Genomic DNA, 17,426 nt, shown 5'->3' on the forward strand with positions numbered 1-17,426 from the left:
TCCACAGTATTATAAAATGCTCCCAACCCCTTAGCCTAGGATGTAGTCTTTTTATTATGTTTACTGATGTTTTTTACTTTGGTGGGTCAGTATCAGTGACAGTAGCGTTTTGTGGGCTGTGGGCGGGGTGGTGTGGGAGGCGGTGAAGGAGGGCCTATAAACATTTTATTTAATTTTTCAAAAATCACTTACCTCCTCTGCAGCTCCTCTTTCCCTCGACGCTCCTCACTGCAGGCACAGGCTCCCAGCCTGCACTGTACCAATCCTGACGCTGCTCAGAGCAGCGTCAGGATTGGCTGGGAGCCCCCAGCCAGGGCACTCCCAGGCAGACTGGGAGCCTGTGCAGTCTCTCTCCAGCCCAGCAGCCGTGTTGATGGGCTGGAGAGAGCCTACAGCGCATGTGTGTTTGGCCGGCCCGAGACGGCCGGCCAAACACACATGCGCTGTGAAGGGGGAGTGCTGAGCACTCCGCCTTAGTGCATGTGACCCCCATGGCATTTCCCCTTTCAAAGAAAACGATAATAAACATAGTTTATTATCGTTTTCTTTACAAGGTTTTGCAGCTTCCGCTGCTGGCGGGCGGGGGGCAACGCTCCTCTGCCCAAACGGAAGAGCCGCCATTGGTCAGTGAGTGAGGATTGTAGATGGCAAGAGTTGGCAATTACAATTCAGATCACTGTGGGAGCTTGCACTACTCATTCGGCATTAAAAAGTACAGTGTCTTCTTGAGGCTTAGTCTTCTTCACATGTCATTTAATCTAAAATAGCTAAGTAAAGGCAAACTAGTCCAATTTAACTTCTTTGCTCCACTTTCCACTCAAGAAGGGAAGATGCTATGGTCCTTTGCTGGAGAAAAACCTGGGTCATTTCTAGGGTGGGAAAGAATCTTAGAAGAGTTTGTGAAAGCCAACAAAGTAATGAGTTTGTGGACATTCACAAAACTCTCAACTTCCACCATGTCTTGATCTGACCACTACCCCCCCTCCTGCTCCCCTGCTCCCCTGCTCCTGCTCCCCCCCCCACCAAGCCCCTCAATGTGGGATTTTCTATTGCATAATTCCATGCAGTTATGGCATAAATTGCACACCACAAAAAATATTTATGCCTGCCAAGGATCCTTTTGTGAATATTCGACACGTGTAAATGGAGCCACTTTTAAGGTGTAAACATACGTTTACAGCTGTAAACAGATTTATGAATAGGCCCCAAAGCATATGGAGCAATGAGGGCTCATTAGTCGTGTCATGTCTTTTTCTTTGGAGCAGTGCCTTATGTATCTTTGGTATATCATTCAGGCACATTAACATTTCCAAGCCAAGCTAGTAAGACAGCTCTAATGAGTTACAGTAGAAAAAAAGGTCTCTTTTCAGAATTACATGATGGCCATGTCATGAATGATCACACTGGCATGTGAAATGAGCCCGAAGATCAAGTGATGTACGCATTATTCATAATTTGATGATATTTTAAGCTCGCTTGAGTCTGAATTGTAGAGCGGAAACTGAAGGCTCAATATCAACATCTTTCTCACACCAAAAAACACAAAAATTATATGATTTTTTTTAAAAAGAACTGCTTGAGGACATCAAACCTATAATAACGATGATGAAACTCATGTCATCCTCCAAATAAAAAACATCAGGTCCCATTTCACGCAATAAAGAAAAGCATTTTGTGTGTGCCCTGCTGTCTATATATATCCAAGAGTCTCCAAGGAAGGAGGGAAAATGACTTGTCAATTGAAAATGTACAATTTTCAAAGTACAACACCCACCCACACACACACCCACCCAAGCACACACACACCCACACGCACATACGCGCGTGCATGCTTAAGAACACGTAATTTGTCATTGTGCCTCCAGCATGGTGTCTTTAATCCTTAACAGTAATAATGCTGACCATCTTTATTACAGGGTGTTGATCTTTAGTGAAAGAGGTAACTACTGTCCAATGTTGTATCCCAACCGAAACTCATAAACACTTCCTAGGGTTATATACCCTGCCTGCTCAACCCCAATTATGTATCCCTGAGAAGAGTAAGAGGAATTTATACCGGGGCCAACATCCCTAAAATGAAGGACTCTCAAAAAACAGGACCCTGGCATAGAGAGATGCCTGTACTAGTATAGAAGAAAATAGGTTCTAATCACAGATCTAGAACCATAAACAAATGAAAAAAATCAATAGCTCTGACTGCGAACTCCTAAGGGAAAAATGATTGGTCTAGTACCAAAACTACCAGGTAGAGTAAACAAATTGGGGACACCCCACACTAAGACCAAAATGATGTGAAACACTCCAGGGCTTCACCTCATTGGTGTGCTCCCATTTGACAAATAAACAGGTTAGGCAGAGATTTAGGTGTAGGAACATTTTAGATTGTAGAATGGGTGGTGGGGTAAGTCTCTAACCTGCGTTATAAACTACCACTTTCCCTAATTTCTATGGTACTTCCCTCAAGTCTAGAGCCCTCGATCAGGGGTGATGCCTTGGTCTGTGGCCGTTGTTAAATAAAAAAAAGTGTCCAATCATGCAGACAAATAATTTCTCAGTGGGCCAGTACAATAAAAAGAAAACATTCAGCCACATGTATAGAACCACACAAGTGGTTGACAGCCTTTTTAGTACAGTCAAGAGATGAGAAATCAGCAAGAGATGCTGGAGAAGATTGACTATTTTATTCCAAGTTCTCTCTGAAATCTGGAGCCAGTAAGGTTTTGGTCTCTCAGGCTCTCTGGATTTTCTACTGCATTTAGTATATGAGGTACCCATAACAAGCAAGTGTAGATCAGTGCTATTAGAAATGTGTAGATCAGTGCTAATGGGCGAGTGTAGATCAGTGCTATTAGAAATCTGTAGATCAGTGCTATTGGGACAGTGTAGATCAGTGCTGTTGGAAGAGTGGACAGCAGTGTCATTGGAAATGTGTAGAGCAGTGCTATTGGAAGAGTGTAGATCAGTGCTATTGGGCGAGGGTAGATCAGTGCTGTTGGGAGAGTATAGAGCAGTGCTGTTGGAAATGTGTAGAGCAATGCTTTTAGGAGAGTGTAGAGCAGTGCTATGGGAAGAGTGTAGATAAGTGCTATTGGCAGAGCATACAGCAGCGCTATTGGCAGAGTGTAGAGTAGCACTATTGGCAGAGCATAGTTCAGTGCTACTTGCAGAGTATAGAGCAGTGCTATTGGGAGAGTGTAGAGCAGCGCTACTGGGAGAGTGTAGAGCAGTGCTATTGGGAAAGTGTAGAACAGTGCCATTGGAAGAGTTTAGATCAGGGCTTTTGCAAGAGTGTAGAACAATGCTATTAGGAGAGTGTAGAGCAGTGCTATTGGAAGAGTGTAGATCAGTGCTATTTGGAGAGTTTAAAGCAGTGCTATTGGGAGATTGTAGAGCAGTGCTATAGGAGATGTGTAGAACAGTGCTTTTGGGGGAGTGTTGAGAAGTGCTATTGGAAGAGTGCAAATAAGTGTTATTGGGAGAATGTAGAGCAATGCTCTTGAAAATGTAGAGAACAGTGCTTTTGGGAGAGTGCTGAGCAGTGATATTGGAAGAATGTAGATCAGTGTTATTGGAAGAGTGAAGAGCAGTGCTTCTGGTAGAGTGTAAAGCAGTACTACTGGCATAGTGTAGATCTATGCTATTGGAAGAGGGTAGATCAATGCTTTTGGAAGAGCACAGACGAGTGCTATTGGAAGAGGGTAGATCAGTGCTATTAGAAGAGCTCAGAGTAGTGCTATTGAGAGAGTGTAAAGTAGCCCTACTGGGATAGTGCAGAGCAGTGCTACTGGGTGAGTGTAGAGCAGAGCTATTGGAAGAGTTAGAGCAGTGCTATTGGAAGATTGATACTAGGAGGGTGTAGAGCAGTACTATTTGAAAAGTATAGAGCAGTGCTATTGGGAGAGTACAGTGAGAGCTATTGGGAGAGTGTAGACAGCACTATTAGAGGAGTGTAGAACATCACTTTTGGGAGAGTGTAGAGCACTGCGTTTGGCAGAGTTAGAGCAGTGCTATTCGAAGAATGTACAGTATTGCTACTAGGAGAATACAGAGCAGTGCTATTTCAAGAGTGTAGAGCAGTGCTATTGGGAGAGTGCAATGAGAACTATTGGGAGAGTTTAGAGCAGTGCTATTGGGAGAGTGTACAGCAGTGCTAATGGGAGAGTGCAGTGAGAGCTATTGAAAGAGTGCAGAGCAATGCTATTGGCAGAGTGTAGAGCAGCGCTTTTGGGAGAGTGTAGAGCAGTGTTATTGGAAGAGTGTAGATCAGTGCTCTTGGCAGAGTATAGAGCAGTGCTATTGGGAGAGTGTAGAGCAGTGCTATTGGAAGAGTGCAGATCAATGCTATTGTGAAAGTGTATATCAGTGCTATTGGGAAAGTGCAGATCAGTGCTATTGGAAGAGTGTACATCAGTGCTCTTGGCAGAGTATAGAGCAGTGCTATTGGGAGAGTGTATAGCAGTGCTATTGGTAGAGTGTAGATCACTCCTATTGGGAAAGTGTAGAGCAGTGCTATTGGAAGAGTGTAGATCAAGGCTATTGGGAGAATGTAGAGCAGTGCTATTGGAAGAGTGTAGATCAGTGCTATTGGGAGAGTGTAGAGCAATGCTATCGGAAATGTATGGAGCAGTGCTTTTGGGAGAGTGTAGATCAGTGCTATTGGAAAACTGTGGGTTAGTGTTATTGGAAGAGTGAGGAGCAGTGCTACTGGCAGAGTGTAGAACAGTACTATTGGTAAAGTGTAGGTCTATGCTATTGAAAAAGGGTATGTTCTATTGGAAGAGCAAAGAGCAGTGATACTAGATAAGTATAGAACAGTACTATTGGGAGAGTGTAGAGCAGTGACATTGGGAGAGTGCACAGCAGTGCTATTGGGAGAGTGCACCGAGAGTTATTGGGAGAGTGTAGAGCATTGCTGTTAGATGAGTGTGGAACAGCACTATTGGGAGATTATAGAGCAATGCTATTGGGAGAGTGTAGAGCAGTGCTATTGGGAGAGTGCAGTGAGAGCTATTGGGAGAGTGCAGAGCAGACCTATTGGGAGAATGCAGTGAGAGGTATTGGGAGAGTGTAGAGCAGTGTTATTAGATGAGTGTAAAACAGCACTATTGGGAGAGTGTAGAACAGCACTATTGGGAGAGTGTAGAGCAGTGCTATTGGGAGAGTGTAGAGCAGTGCTATTGGGAGAGTGTAGAGCAGTGCTATTGGGGAGCAAAGAGCAGGGATATTAGATAAGTGTACAACAGCACAATTGGGAGAGTGTAGAGCAGTGCTATTGAGAGAGTGCAGAGCAGTGCTATTAGGAGAGTGCAATGTGAGCTATTGGGAGAGTGTAGAGCAGTGCTATTAGATGAGTGTAGAACAGCACTATTGGGACAGTGTAGAGCAGTGCTATTGGGAGAGCGTAGGGCAGTGCTATTGGAAGAGGGAAGAACAGCGCTTCAGGAGAATTATGCACATATTTATCAAGAAGGAGAACATTACAGAAGATTAACAAAAGGGAATTTCTCATTCTAAATCCCATTTCTTTGTTCACTGATTTTTAGTAGTTTTCTGATATATATGTAATTTGGATAAGCACTAGGGTTCGGGTCCAGGGCTTTCTTCACCATAGGGACTTGGAGCCCCAAGGATCCGCTTCTGTGTTTACGCGATATGAGCGATAGTGGGGGGTGAATGTGCAGATGTAGATCATATCTTCTTAGTTGGTAAGTAGTGAGGGGATATGCTGCAAAGGTATTTTCGGATTTCCCACAATAGGCTTTGTGGACAGTTCAGAGGCAAGTTAAGATGACCCTTGTGCTCCTTCAGGAGCCAGTGAAGCATCTTCTGTGCCCGTTTGATGTAGTCACGTTTGCAAAGGTCCAACACATTTGGGTCTTGCAACTTTTAATCTCTGTCCAATTTTTTTTAGATGGCCCTCGGGAGATGACATTACAATAGTTCAAGAGAGCTGAAGCCAGCAATAGGATGGGTTTAGAGAATGGAGAACATCTTTCAGAGGACTGAGAGCTAAAGAGAGAGCTCGGGCCAACTTAACATCTTTAATTGGTTTGATATCAATCTGTCCAGTAGTTTGGAGGGACTTAAAAACCAAACATTACAGACAGTTGAATTTGTGAAATGTTTTGCAAACCAAACTTTGAAACTTATCTTGAAATTACGGTCTGAGGAGCTGGTCTTCCATTATATGGTACATATAGGGAGAAAAAATTTCATGGTGTCAAGTAGGCGGCAAGTGGACACAGCCACAGCTAGAGTTACTAAGGATTGCCAGATGGACAGAAAATGTCCTTTTCCACAAACAAGTATATCTTCAGTTGGCAAAGATCTGCAAACTGAACTGTAGACTCATGAAGCTAAATGCAAACGTTTTTCTTGCTAACGAGACTTAGGGACATACTTACAAGCCCCTAGCACCTCCTTGCGCCGCCCTATCACCATTTTATTTACGCTAAAGCAACATCAAGGAGGCCTTTTCCCCATGCCAGATTTGCAACAGATAATAATAAAGCATTTGATTGTTATAAAAATGTTTACATTTATTCAGTAACATTGATTTAAATACATAAAAATATTAGAATTGTTATTTTTATTGGCATTCCAACCCATTGTTCTTATGCTCACCATACCACCTGAGTTTGGACCTAGCTATATGCAAATCAGCTCTGCTCCAACAGGTGCAGTCCGGCCGAACTGCCAGCCCATGTCCCCCTGAACCAGTACACAAGCAACCTAAGACTGGTTTGGCCCTGTTGAAATACTACCCCAAGTGATTGCCAGTGATTTGACAAACTGCAAGAATTCTTCATATAACCCTTTGTGTGTTTGATGTAATGCCCTCAGTGGCAGAGGTATGCCCAGATGTGGTCCCTTGCTTACTGTGCCACCAGAACCCAACCTGCACGCAACTGATGAGCCCCATTCAAGGCTAAACTGGTCTTCGTTGTGTTCCACTTCATAGAGTTCTTAGCTCTACAGCTCAGGCTGGACTTCTCCTATTGAAGCAGGGTCAAGGCTGATTTGCATATGGGTGGGGGCTGATTTGCATATCTGTGGCTCTAATCTTTGGTGGTGTAGTGAGCAAAAGATCAATGGGCTAAAATCCCACCCTGAGTGATTGCCGTGGTTAAACAAATTGCAAACTTTGATCTCATCACCTTTTGTTTGTTTGAAGTAACGTCCTAAGTGGCATAGAGTATCCCCAATTGTGGGTCCTGTGCTTCTTTTGACACTGGAACCCAACTGTACCCAACTGAAAGTCCCAAACAGGGTGAAATCGATCTTGAGTTGCTTGTGTTACGGTTCAGCAAGGGACTGAATCTGCAATTCGGGCTGGACAGTTCATATTGGAGCAGGGTGAAGTCTGATTTACAGATGACTGGATCTAATCTGAGATGGCATCATGGGCAAAAGAAAACTGGGTTGAAATGCTACCCAAATGGTTACCAGTTGTTAGACAAATTGCAAGCATTCACTCGTTATCATTTGTGCGTTTGGGGTTTAATACTGTCTGAAATACAAAACATTTTTAAAAAGTAATTACGTGTTAAGGTACTTCCTTAAGTTTAGCTTCCACCTCACCATACTCCCTTCAACCTATATCCCGCTCCTGCCATGCACTATTTTCATTCTCAAACATATTTCCTCACATAAAAAGATCATGTTAAACAAGCATGTGAGAAAGTAGTCTCTTTTTAGCATGGTTACCCCTATTTTTGGCCTGTTTGTCAGTGTTTGTCAGTGTGTTTTTACTGTCTCACTGGTATGCTGCTAGCCAGGAACCCAGTGCTCATAGTTTGAAACCTATTTGTCAGTGTGTTTTTACTGTCTCACTGGGATCGTGCTAGCCAGGACCCCAGTGCCCATAGTTTGTGGCCTATATGTCAGTTGCTTGACTGTGTCACCGGAGTCCTGCTAACCAGAACTCCAGTGCTTATGTTCTTTCTGTGTACCAAATTTCTCACTATAGTTTAGTGACTCCATTTTCTAATTCTGATTGGCACACTGCCCCCCCGCCCCCCCTTATAAGTCCCTAGTACATAGTACCTAGGTAGCCAGGACATTGGGGTTCCAGGAGATCCTTATGGGCTGCAGCATTCCTTTTGCCACCTATAAGGAGCTCATACAAACCTTTCTTCAGGACTGCCACTGCAGCCTGAGTGAAATAGTGCACACACTATTTCACAGGCATCTTTCACTGCACCAGGTAACTTATAAGTCACCTATTTGTCTAACCTTCATTTACTGAAGGCTAGGTGCAAAGGTACTGTGTGTGAGGACACCCTTGCACTAGCAAAGGTGCTCCCACATTGTCTGTGCACTTCTTCCAAATGTTCTTCATGCACAGCATAGCCCAGATCTCCAGCACTCCATCCTGTGATGCACAGCTCCCTGAGTTGTTCTCCGGCAGCGTAGGTCCCTCCAGTGTAGTGCTGCAATGACTGCACTTTGCATCTCCTTTGTCCCCGTGTTTTGAGACTCCTGTGGGTGCTGCCTGGACCTCTGAGGGCTCTCTGAAGTGTTGAGGGCCCCCTCTGTCTCCTCAGTCTGAGTTGAGACCCCCAGGTCCCTCCTGGGTCCAGGCAGCTCCTCTTTGATTCAAACCGCGTACTTGCAAAGGCTTGTTGGCAGAATCCAGCAATGCAAACAGCCTGCATCCAATAACTTGACGTGTGACATCTTTTGCACCAAGCAGGAACCCGCAGCCATATTCTTTGGTGCATTTGTGTACTTTTCTTCTAACCGGAGAATCCACTTTTGCACCATCTTCTAGGTTGGCAGGGGGCTCCTGTTCTTCCTGGACTCTTCTTCGACTTCTGGACTTGGTCTCCTCTCTCCACGGGTCTTCAGGTCCAGGAATCCATTGTTTGTTGCTTGCAGTCTTGCTTGGTTCTTGCTTAATTCTTCATCACAACTTGTAGTGTTCTGAAGAAACTTGCTGTACTTTACTCCTGCTTTTCTGGGCTCTGGGTGGGGTACTTTACTTACCTCTGGTGTTTCCTTACACTCCCAGCACCCCTCTACACACTACACTTGCCTAGGGGGGAATTCAACATTCGCTTTCCACTATTTTAGTATATGGTTTGTGTTGCCCCTAGCCCATTGCAATCTATTGTATTTTCTACTGTTTGCACTATTCTATGACTCGTTCCTTACTTGATTTTGGTTACTAGTGTATATATTGTGTATAATACTTACCTCCAGAAGGAGTAATGCCTCTAATAGATTTTTGGCCTTGTGTCACTAAAATAAAGTCCCTTTATGTTTGGTAACACTGAGTGTTGTCTTTTATTGTGTATAAGTACTGTGTAACTATAGTGGTATTGCAGGAGCTCTGCATGTCTCCTAGTTCAGCCGAAGCTGCTCTGCTATAGCTACCTCTATCAGCCTAAGCTGCTAGAACACTGACTACATTTCACTAGTAAGGGAAAACTGGACCTGGTATAAGGTGTAAGTACCTAGGGTACCCACTACAAACCAGGCCAGCCTCCTACAAAGCACCATATTGATAGCTGCACCAATGGTCATGACACAGAGGTGCAATACATATGATGAATTACATACATGTGTAACACCATAAACCAATATCTAAACTACTATCATAAAGCAGCATATATGTTCAAACTGGATAAAGCAGTATGACCAGTACAAGAAACAAACCAAGCAGGCCCTTAATGGCATCCACTTTCACAACCTTATAACACACAAACCAATTGTAAAATTCACAAATGTGTACCACTCCTGGCCAATGCACTACCTAATATGCTAATGCACAAAAAGGTGTGTCATAGTCTACAACAGCACTTCATGATCATAACAGTAGACTGACTAATCACTTCTTTGCTATCCCATGCTGTCAGCTAATAGAAATAGGTTACAACACGGATAAAACATTGTGCAACCTAGCTTGAAAGCAGTGTCGCACAAGCAGCCTAGACAGTCAGAGAAACTGGTGCACACACTTCAACATACCCACTCTGTCACTCCCAGCTCACTCAGATAATGCAGAGGAAATAGCTAAAGGTGTCTGAGCTAACTTCAGGGTGGTATCTTTACTTGATAGTTTGTTGATATTTTGTCTTGGGGACAGTAATAACATCCCATCAATCTTATATCCCCTTTAACGTATTTTTTTTTATCACGGGACATGGGTGCAAATAAAGCTATATAAGTGCATGGGTATATGGATGCGAAGGGCAAGCGTACTCTATTTGTCAAAATAGGTTTGTGTACATTTGAAAACCTCAAAAACATTTGGAGGGGACCTTTAGAAAAGGAGAAAGAATGTGATCATGGGTTGGTATTTGAAGGTCAGCTTTCTGGTGTAGTATTTCTTTCGGGATAGCTGGACTTGCACTGCCAGTGGGATAGACAGTCAGGGTCCATCCTTTACCATGGGTGAGAAGGGGCTACCTGCAGCAGCCCCCCTCCAGCCTGGCCCTACAGAAAAGTGTTCTGAAGTCTGTTCTTGATCCTTTATCTTGCTTGCCTCACCTCTACCACTCCCAGTTTCCCAAACACTGACATTTAAAGATGACAAGAGAGAGGGAGTTGCCAATTTCTTTTCACCCAGGTTGCTATCCGAGCATAGGCCAGCTCTGTGGACAGTACAGAGTTACTTGGAACAGCAGTGACTCACTTATCTTTGCAGAGCTAGTGCTAGTAATAGCCATGACCCACATGCACAGAGCAACAGATTCTAAGTTCAGTGTATCCCGCTGATGACCTGCCATACAAAGCCCAGGCGACTTTCCTGTCTGCCTCTGCTTGATCTGTTCCTCACTTTCCCAGCATCACATATACTCAATGTTCTCAAAAACACTGTGCAATTGAATCCGCATGGAGCATATGCGATTGGAAGCCAAAATCAGCCTTGGCAAAAAAAGTTCAAAGCAGTACAACCCTGCAGGAGGTGGAGACTAGAATGGCATGAAGTGGGTGTGGTTTGGTCATGGAAGCCTATCTGCCCCCGAAGGCAGCCCCTTAGCCTGCAGCCCAGTGGTGAAATGCCAGAAGAGCCAGTGGATGCCCTGTGTAGTGCTTGCAAGTGTCCCTACTGACTTAGACTTTGAAAGGGCTAAAAAAAGTCACCCTTTAAAATTTATTTTGCCACACATCCAAGTAGGACAGCATTCAGAGTGCCCTGGTAACATTTTACAGGAAAATGGAAAAAAACTGGTAACACTGTAATTGTATTTATATAGCGCTTAATACCCCTGACGAGGCGTCTAAGTGCTTTGTAACACTGAACGTTTTTCCACGTTCTGAGCTTCAAAACCCGGGCTAATGCGGTTTTCCCAAATTTCCACATAAATTTTGCCAGGTTTTACATGGTAAATATCAGGGGCACAACTAGACCTGACATTTCGGGGGGAGGCTAGTACTAAACAGGGGTGGTGATGCTACAATTTCGCACATTTGGAGTCGGGCACGTTTGGAAGGCCACTAGGTCCAGGTTTAATGTGCTAATGCATGAAAAAGGCATATGTGCATGCCTGTTCTTTCCTTCTTTAGCACATTAAAACCAATCATCTTCGCCAATGAATTCCACAGAGACACTGAGCATTGCTGGAGCTCAGAGAGTGTACACCAGACCTGAGAGCATCGGATGTCTGCAAGATGGTTGGTACCAAGCGAGTCCTGCGCAAGTCTGAAGAAGTAGTATAGCAAGGATTCCATGGGCCCTGGTGCAAAGCAGAGGATATGGCCACTTTGAATGCTGATGTTTTAGTAAATACACTAATTATCAGGATTCGATGAGCTCCTCAGGGCTCTGGGATCCAGTGTCCCCGCACCTGTCTACCAGTGGTAGCTACGCCACTAGTCTGACGCACAGAAAAGAAAGCACTGAAGGCTTACTGGAAAAGTTTCTTGTCTGATCAAAAGGAGTATGAACTACATAATGATAAAATGCGTCCAAGGAACAAGAGGATGTAAGTTAGATAAATCTCTCAATGTGCCCAAGAAAGTGCTCCTACAGACATTGAGAAGTAGACTTGAGGTGTGAAAAATAAACGGGGATATAGAAAACTGTGGGAGGCTTCTATCTGGCTGTCATAAAATGAGGGGTGCTCACCAACCGCTGAAATTGAAGGGATATCCAGGGAGAATAATAAACTGAATACCTGGTCAGAATCTAAAAGCATGTCTGTATTGGTATTTCTAAAGCCTGGACTACCATTTTGGCAGCAAAATTTGTATTTCACACATAATCATAGAATATTTTCCATATTTCACGGTTCCTTGTACCGAGTTTTATATCCCTGATTTTTCTGTGATACAAGAACCAAAATAATGAAATACATGCATTTTACTCAAAGATATAACAACTTCTCAGTAAACTTAAAAGGGTTATGCGCTGTTGTGAGAGGAGTAAGAAAATATAGTAAATTACACCTATATAGCCAATTCCCATTTTGTTAGCTCTAACTTAATTTTCTTACAAAAAACAGACACTTAGGGCCTGATTACAACTTTGGAGGAGGTGTTAATCCGTCCCAAAAGTGACGGTAAAGTGACGGATATACCACCAACTGTATTACGAGTCCATTTTATCCTATGGAACTCGTAATACAGCTGGTGGTATATCCGTCACATTTGGGACGGATTAACACCTCCTCCAAAGTTGTAATAAGGCCCTTAGACTTAAGTCACAATTGCTTCTTTCTCTTCCAATGAAAGAAGGTTGGAAAAAGATGCACAAATTTAAATTTGTGCATGCTGCAAAAGAAATTCATTATGGGAAGTAGTGTTGGCAGCCACATTAGTGAAGGAGCTGAAGCCATGTAAAAATTAAAGTTATTCTTCAGCAACATAAGATACTTCTTCAGGATTAGACTGAGATAGCCAAGAGAACTGTGAGTAGATCCATGCTTGTAGGAAAGTATGTGCACGCACATAACCCTGCTGCACTCTTTTCAATGGGCTCCAGTAGCTCCCGTCGGTGCTCAACACCTACATGCTCATGTTTCTTCACCTGAACAGATGCCTGGTGCTCTCTCGCACGAAGATGGACTGTACAACTAGCAGTCTAAAGAGGTATTCAGAGATTTTGTCCACTGAGACTGTGATTTGATGGCACCATGACTGGAGTTATTTCACTTTGTATTTGATGTCACCAAGCCATACATTAACCATTAGCGCACATGAACTAACAGAGGATTCTGCAGGAAATCCCTCCTATTGCACCATTGAAGTTGAGCTGCTCTCACAAGCTTCATGTTTTACTTCACCATCCATTCACTATGGGGTTTGCATGCGTCAACCAAGCCAGGGAAGTCAATATATAAACCTTCAAACTCCTTCTGTATGTGAAGGGTGTACGTTTGATGTTCCAAGTAAAACACAATTTTGAACTGGATTTAATCACCTTTTACAATTCTAAAACATAGCAGCCAAGAAGATCTGTCACGTGCAACACCTTCACTCTAACCCAGTGCTTAATTTGCTTAATAAAAGTGTGCTGGTGACCAAAATGTTTGTTTGGAGATTAATATCGGCACCATACAAAGCCAGCACCAGCACTGTCCATTTACACAATGAAAAGCAGACTTCTAGTGAAGGGAGCAAATGAATGGGGGAATGTGCTGTAATATTTACTTTAGTCAACGTAGCCAGACCTCGTGCTTTTACACTCTCAAAATGCTCAATGAAATCTCCAAATGGTCCCCAGTCAACAGAAGCAGAATGGTGACCCAGGCCCTCATCATCAGTAAGCTGGACTACTGCAACACACTCTCTTCAGACCATACAAACACCAGCAGCCAGACACACGCTCAGGCTTTCCAATGCATTCACATCCCTCCAGGCCTCAAAGACCTCCACTACCACCCCATTCAATAACGCACACCCTTAAAGTTGCTCACACACACATACAAATTCTTGTACAACCTGTGCCCCACCTTTCCTCAATAGCCACATCATCTATAACACACCCACCAGACATCTCCGCTCAGCCAGCCTCTTGTCCGCACACATCCCCTGCATACACAGAACTAGAATCAGCCTTTTTGCTTTCTCCTACTTCATGCCCAAAGCCTGGAATGACCGGCAGCTACACATTTGGGCTATCTTCTCAGTACGTGAGCTCGGCAAGAAAGTGAAAACTTGTCTCTTCACCTGGACAAGGCCCAGTCACAGCCGACATAGCCCCTCCTTTCTCAGTACCAGGATACTCTCCAGTGTGAGCTGTGCAGTTCACAAATACTCTTAACATAAAATAACTTAAAGTTTGCCTTAGCAATATTGTTGTGCTATTGTTCAAATGTCTCCCTGGTGTTTCCCGTTTCACACGTATTCAGTATTTTTTTCCATCGCAGTCACACTCCCCTCTCATTTTTTTCTCTCTTTTCTGTCCATGTTCTCCCACATGCTTAATTTTTTTCAGTACGGTCTACCATGTCTCTCTGTCTCTCTCTTCAGTTGCTTACCTCAATCCCTTCTCTCTCACTGTCATCCTCCATTCCCCCTTCTCCTCCCCACTCCCTATCAGAAACAGGCCATGTGCAAGTTTAACCTGGGTAAGAGGCATGTGATACTTCCACAAAATATTAACTGGTCCCAGTTTCTCAGTTCCCACAGAACTTCAGGATTTACAATATAGGAATGAAGGCTTAAAGAGCTCAACCCTGACCATCAAATGGCTCACCTCAATCTGTCTGCACAGGGGCTCAGCCATGTCTGCAAAGGAGCTTGGCAGCATACTTGGAAGAGGTGCTATGTATGCAGGAACTCAGCTCCAGCTCAATGAAATAAATTACCTACAGGTTCACAGACGTTTCTCTATCTGTGCATGGGGTCAGCACTATGTATGCAGGGACATGGCTGCATCTGGACTGAAGCTCAGCTCTATCTGCAGAATAGTGAGTTAAGCTCTTCAAGATGATGACGTCTGGCAGAGCTCTACTGTCTCTGTATGCACAAGAACCTCCTTCCCACTGTGTGAGAACATTGTTTCAATGACAGTGAAAATGAGAATCTGAGTTTGAGAGTGTGGATGAATAAGTGAAAGTGAGTAGGAGGGAGTGAGTAAAGAAGAATGAGTATATTAGAATTAGTGAATGAATGATTGATTGGAAGTTGTGAGAGGGAGTGGAAGTGAGTTGTGGGTGTAGCTATCAATGGTGAAGCAGGTGCAGTTGTCCCAGGGTTGAGAGTTAGTGAGAGTTTGTAAGTGTATTAGTAATTGAGATTGAGAACCAGTGAGTATGAGTATGTTTCTGTATGAGTAACAGTGAGTGGGAATGTGTATGAGTGAGAATGAGCAAGTGAGAGAATGTGAGTTAGAGTGAGTGAGGGGAAAGAGTCTAAGGCCCTAGTTATCAAAACTTTCACACAATGCAGCACACCACCCAAAGTCGACACGCTGTGTGAGAGGAAGAGAGCCAGAAAATGCCACATCTACAAAGAGATGGTTCTATCCTGCTCTCTCTGTGGTGCTGGTGCACAATTAGGCTGCCATGTCCAACACAGACACCTTTGCACATCTGTGTATTTGTGAGGGTAGCATAGGTTTGCCCTTCCAGTACACAATACTGTGCTTTGTCTAACTTTAAAACTGTTACTACTCTGGATGTGTGCTGTACAGTGCAGTAGATATGCAAAGTGGGAAAGGTTAGGAGAAATAAAAACATTTCACCTTTTTAACGTCTGTTCACAAGTGGCGTTTATTTTTGGTGCAAAACCTAGTCTGCTATTGTTGGTAGATGGGGTTTTGCCTCAAAAACCATGGATGTTTGCATGGGACACTGATGTACCACCAATGGAATACATCCTTGACACAGAGTAATGCAAAGCAGCACCTTGCACTGCTCTGCATTATTTTCAAGCGACTTTCCAGTGCAAAACAGGTTTTACTGTGAAAAGTAAATTAAAAACCACATTTTGCACAGGTTTGCTTCATTTTTGTGATGCAAATCCAGCACAAAATGTTTGTTAATCTGGGCCTAAATGTGAGAGGGAGTGAGTATGATCGAGTCAAATTTCGAAAAAAATGTGGTGAACTTTTGGGCAGTATTACGCCCCACCAGTTTCAAAGATCACCAGCAGCCACTGATGCCAAAACTAACTGATGAGAAGTGGCCTAACAGTCTGACCTGTTGACTTTGGAACTAGGGAACAATGTTTGAATTTGAATTCCAGCATCAGCTCAATCCTGTGATCCTGGGCAAATAATGTAATCTCCCTGCGACTAGAAAAAAAATCTGATTTTGTGTAATGTAATCTGATGCTATGTAAAGCGCCCACCTCCCATAAAAGATGCTATTGGTAGAAAGGTCTGGTCACAGCCATTAAAAAACAAAAACTCTTACTTCCCTTTTTAGCATCTATGTAGCGCTTTTTACCCATCGAACGGGTAGCAAGCACTATATAAATGCAATTGCAAATCAAGACAGTTTGTGATTTCTGCCTTGTTTGCTTGAAAGCACAGGAAGATGGGAGAGATTGCCTCTGGAGTGAAGACGCAGTCTCTCATACCAACTAGCAGTGTTAATGGGCAAGCATTGTCTCTCTTTAAATGGTGATCAGTGAAGCACTCTTCCTTGCAAAGCTGGAAAGCCATACTGTGAGGCTTCGTGTTGTCCTTGAAGTTGTGATCCATTGGTGACCCCTATCGCCACCTTTGATGCACTTCAAATCAAGATAAGCTGAAGTTGCCTGTCAGAGAAAACAGAATGTTCAGACACTCTCTTCTCCACCCGTTCTTCGCCCAGGCTTTCCCTGGGACAGACACCCACGCAGCTGCAGGCCTGCAGCCCAGGCTACGGAACCTGACGGGGGGGGGGGGGGGGTGCTATAGGTGGGGGCGAAGCCCTTTCAGCCTAATGGCTATTGTACGCCTGGTGAATGTTGGCCAGAGGAAAAACAAGAGGGTTGATGCAAAGTTTGAGTGTGACTCATAATCCGGATTTTGGTACGTCATATCAGTATCATAATAAGTATTGTTTGATATAAATAATGTTTATGTTAGAACAATATAACGAGCATTTCTCTAGTGGACGTTTTAGAATACTAGAATATCAGAGCCCTAGAAGGGTAGGTGATGTTTATTGCACCCATTAAAATCCAGTACCTGGGGGTTCTGCATTTAATGGGTGCAATAAATAGCACCGATTACAAGGTAAGCCCTGAAACATGGAGCAGAACGTAGATTTATGTGCTTTCTGCACCATAATCCGCGTGCCTGGCCTTTACCCACCTTTTGACCAATTAAATTCTGGAAGATTTAATCTACTGGAATTTTTCTGGGAAAAATTTGAGGGTGCTGTCCTTATCACACCCAGTTACTGGATGTGATAAACACCACCAAACCTTTAATTGCCATCCCCGCAGAAACCCAAAGCTCTCTCTCTTCCCAAGTCTATCTGTGAGTAGCTCATCCATTCCAGATTTCTAATCGTGTTTATCCAATTATAAACCAGGACTAC

The 17,426-nt window shown here is 43.7% G+C and overlaps 1 protein-coding gene across 2 annotated transcripts in view; it reads right to left on the reverse strand.

Moving 5' to 3' along the window:
- PHACTR3 (phosphatase and actin regulator 3) overlaps positions 1–17,426 on the reverse strand; it is a 628,269-nt gene that overhangs the window by 268,972 nt on the left and 341,871 nt on the right. The window lies entirely within an intron of this gene.

The sequence above is a fragment of the Pleurodeles waltl genome, chromosome 7 (genome assembly GCF_031143425.1).
Source record: "Pleurodeles waltl isolate 20211129_DDA chromosome 7, aPleWal1.hap1.20221129, whole genome shotgun sequence".
Lineage (NCBI taxonomy): Eukaryota > Metazoa > Chordata > Amphibia > Caudata > Salamandridae > Pleurodeles > Pleurodeles waltl.